The sequence below is a fragment of the Papaver somniferum genome, chromosome 9 (assembly GCF_003573695.1).
Source record: "Papaver somniferum cultivar HN1 chromosome 9, ASM357369v1, whole genome shotgun sequence".
Taxonomy (NCBI): domain Eukaryota; kingdom Viridiplantae; phylum Streptophyta; class Magnoliopsida; order Ranunculales; family Papaveraceae; genus Papaver; species Papaver somniferum.
Genome location: NC_039366.1, coordinates 162,311,719 through 162,316,652, shown reverse-complemented (window position 1 = coordinate 162,316,652; position 4,934 = coordinate 162,311,719).

Here is a 4,934-nt window from a genome sequence, read left to right as displayed (position 1 = left end):
GGTTCAAAATACAACTCGCATGGAAGGACAAAGCTTCGTTTGTCTAAAATTCTTAAGCTTATCGCTTTGCGAATTTCTGGGGGCAAAAGAAGGTATGTAGCATCAACATCATCAACGAAGGTCAATCTCCCCAAACCGTAACTACAAATGAAGGTGGAGGTCATAATAATTGGAGCCAAAGACATCAACAATGGTTGTATTTTATAACTTAAGTCTGAATCCGAAGGTTTGCATGGGAGCGAAGCCCCTTAAAGGCAGACTCCCCAGCATCAGGCATACATGGGAGCGAAGCCCCTTAAAGGCAGACTCACCACCATCAGGCATGCATGCGAGTGAAGCCTGTTAAAGGCAGACTCACCATTGCAAAGAATGGGTTTTCCAATACAAAGCTACTAATTATATGTACAAGTCAACAAAGCTCCTGCGCATAGGTGTACGCATATGCAAATAAGCTACAAACCATACTCATCTACGAGGAGTCACACGACGACGCATAAGCAGATGCAACCTGTCAACCACCACTATTGCGATGCTTTCAGTCTAGAAATGCACGAAGCTTGTATACGTTTGTATACCCACAAGTGCACAACTCAAATGCAGCGAAGAACGAAGTATGTATACATATGTAAAACCCAACTCTCCAACCTGAGGAACACACGAAGTTCCAAAGACTAATGCAATGGGCAGTTCGTTGCAAGAAGAAATTTTTCAATACTAAGAAGAAGCAACAATTCAATCCTAGGGGGTACCCTTCGAATACACAGGGTGCCAAAGGAATTTGTATTTCTATGTAGGAACGAAGCCTACAAGAGCAACTCACTGCAGCCATAATGAAGCCTGCAAGGGGCATCTCACTACAAGCAAATTACCCCGTGGCACCCAAGGCGAACATGTAGCCGACAAAGATGAGGAGGAAACCTCAAATTATACGGACGATGGCTCCATAAATGCAAATACTTTTGCAAGAACCAGCTTTCAAAAGCAAAAGGTGGCAAACATACTTCAATCATGGCGCCTCTACAACATTAACTAAAAACAACAAATACGTGGTGAAGGTAATACAATTGTAAGGTATGCTTATATACATAGCAATCAATATAAAATTTGTATTTGGAATATAACTTTTAATGCGTGTGAAATAAAACAAACATGCAAAAACATAGGGTTAGAACTGACACCCATCGTCAGAATTGACGACAAAAATGAAGGGTTAGGAATGACACCCACCGTCAGAATTGACGATGAGTCAAGGCAAGACATAACTGCGCATATGTAAATACTCAGATCCTTGATGCAATAGATCCCTTCATGAGGCAGTAAGAAAAAGTAAGATATCCCCTATAGAGATACCTTGTCGAAGTAAAGCAGTCTCAGCGCTGAACGCGTAGGGTTACAGGAAAACTATTGCCCACGTAGGAACCTTCGCCACTACGGTACCTTCTGGCCAAAGGATACTTAGGTAGGATGATGAATGTTCCACCAAAGGTTAATCATACCTTAGCACCGAGCGGTGGCTTGATTGTGCAACAAACTAGACATACTATGTCATAAATATTGTGCAACAAAGCAAGAAAATGTTGTAACACGCATTACCAAAAGATGACAAATACCAAATGGCGTATGTATGTATTATATTTACGCAGGTACAAACAATACATCGAAAATCTTAACCAAAGGTAAAGGTTCCAAAAGGCATACTTCCATTGCAAAGGAGCGAAGCTACAACAACGAAGGTACACTAGGAGACAACTCCATATCGGGAAATTAAAGAGACATCTTAGAGTCACCTTAGACGAAAGAAAAACTAAAAGGTACATAATATACGCCTCAGCAATAGGCTCAAACTCAGCTAAAACTTAGCTGCATGCTATGAGGGGATACCTTCTGGCCACGTTATATCTTGCTCGGGTGCCGACTGGTTCAAAATGATAAAAAAGATACCCAAGCAACGAGCGAAGGCTCCGCTTTTAAAAGGGGTGAAAACTACTATCCCAGACTCAGCTTTCATTAACGAAGGCGTGGGATTCGTAAACAAATACATACATACATGCATACATACATACATACATACATACATATATACATACATACATACATATAATCATATATATATATATACATATATACATATACATACATACGTACATTCTTGCATACATACAAACATACATATATTTTTGTGATAATATTAGCACCAAAACTTGGTTCGATACTTCTATGGTACCTCAGTAAACTACTTCGGTACTTCGAGGGTACCTTAGTGAATTACTTCGATACTTCTCTACATCGACAAACTACTTCAATACTTCAAAGGTACCTCAGCAAAATACTTCGAAGGTGTCTCATCAAACCTAATCGATACTTCGATGATACTTCAGCGAAATAAACGAAGGAGGATCAGGATTTTTTTCTTAAGGATCGTTCTTCGAACAACCCTTAAGAAAAGGGGAAAACTGTATATACCAAAAATCTACCGTGCCAGATGGCACAATATTAAAGGTGGGGCAACTTATTATGTTACAACAACGCACACTACATCTCTCCTTAGGATGCTAAGTTATGAAGTTATCTCTATCAACGTGTGGCGCAATGTTAAAGGTTGGAGTATCAAAATAAGCTACAACGGAGTACACCAAATCACTACCAAGATTTCTTAATTATTAAGTAATAGGTTGTACTATAGGCACATGGGTGTGTCTGTCTGTCAGAGGTAGCTGAGAAGTCTGCACAACTTTTAGTACAAAGGCGCAGTCGTCAACCACGTGGGCTCATTAGTACGTGGCATCCTATGACTGGAGAAGGTACGCGGCCAACGAAGGTACAACTTGTACGAAGGTTTCACAGTTCACGATGGCACGTGTGGGAAGCTAAGGTGGTATCGTCTGATTGGAGATGGTGGGCGGCCAACGAAGGTACAATCTGTACTAAGGATGGGTAGTTCCCAAAGGAACGTGGGTCAGCTGAGGTGGCAGAGTACGATTGGATAAAGCTTGCAGTGAACGAAGGTACCATTGGTACGGAAGATATATCAGGATATGATGGACCCAAAGACAACAAAGATATATCTGGAGCAGAAGAGGCTATAAATACCAAGCTTCGCCAACAAAGAAAGGGGACTTTGGGGAGAGCTAGGATTAAGGAAAAGACTCATCTCTCTACTTTCTCTCTTATTTTCTAGAGCTTCATACTTTCTTTAATGGAGTTCTTCCACCCAAATGTAACGAGATAAATAGTAAACATATCATCTTTACTCGTGGACTTAGGTTAAGATTAACAGAACCACGTAATCTCTTGTGTGATTTATTAACTTAGTTGCACTTACATTATGTTCTTACTTAACTATTTACTTACTGAGTTATCTCTGTTCTCTGAGTTATCTCTGTTTTCTGAGTTATCTATTCATCTGAGATATCTCTTTATTTAGCTTATTTGCTTACTCGTCTCTGTTTTACAGAGATACCATTATTTTCTTAACATCTGCTCTATCGAAGTATCTTTACTTACTTAGTATATCATCTTCCGAGCAGATATCATTACGATCATACCTTTTATTACTCAACAGTATCAGTTTAACTGAGGTATCCATACTACTTAGTATCGGATTCTCTGAGCTGATCATATTACGTAGACTATGGGAAAATTAGTAGTCACAGTACCAAAGACCAATGTTCAAGGATCAATCAATTGCAATCAACAACCAAAGGTTGGATTTACCAATTGATCGATTCAACGCACAACCTGTGATATTTCAATTTTATAACAAAATATAATGCGGAAAAAAAAACACAAACACCAGAATTTTGTTAACGAGGAAAACCGCAAATATAGAAAAACCCCGGGACCTAGTCCAGCTGTTTATGGGTAAAAACTGTTTCTGCTGGTTTTGGTAAATTTGGGTGTGTGGATGAGAAACAAATCTAACCCTAAAAAAGAATACACTGCACGGGAGTACTTTAGATTCGAGAGATCAATTTGTACAATCCTGGACTAAACCAAGAAAAGGTCGTTCCAGTCTTGCTTCGGTCACAAAGTGAAGGAGAAAGGTTGGTCTTAGGGAGGGAAGCGAAGAAGGTGTTGAGACCAGAATGGTTAATTCTGAAGGTGTGGCTATTTTATGACTTGTATCAGAATTTGGAACTGGCTTACGGAATGAAAGCTATCAATTCTTTGGTATTTTATGGATACTGTGTTGTTGTTAACCAAAACTTATTGTTTGGTTGAAATTGCTAAAACCTATTTATACAAGTCATATTGAACGCACCCTGATCTCGTAGAAAGTGAGAATTATTGAGTGATGGAGAAGTGGGGTAATGTGTAAATGCGAGAGACCACGTTCCCACTATAAAGGAGACATGTTAGTTTACACCCACTACTTCTTGCCGCCACTAACTGCCCTGCTTTCTGACACTTTCTTGCAATGGGTGTGTTGCACGCCGTACGCTGTAAACTGCCAGACAAATACCCTGATGAGCATCCCCCAGTTTGTGACATGTTTGATGTCTCGAGTGTTTTCATGGAAAACGTGTAGCAGTTTTCTATGTGTGGCAAGTCAAAGTCAGAAGACTTGCCGCTGGAAGATAGCAATGCTATTTAGGCTTGCCTTGGATGGTCGCCTAAGACTTGCCACAGAACTGTCAATTCGGTGGCGAATTTGGACGGCTGAGATCGTAACTCATGAGAAAAGGTGGCCATTGATTATGGCCACATTCTGTTGGCGCTTGATGGTAGCACAGTGGCGTCATAGGCACATGCCAATGGTGTAGTGGCATATAGCGGCATGCCCGTGGGATGGTGGCGCCTGGCGTAGCCGTGGCAGCTATTTTGGCATATTGGTGTTAGACCCAAATATGGCCCTGGAAACATTGGCCCTATTGTTATATCAAACTTAAGGCCTTAGGAGAATTACTCGACTTAGTTGGCGTGGCAATTTTTGC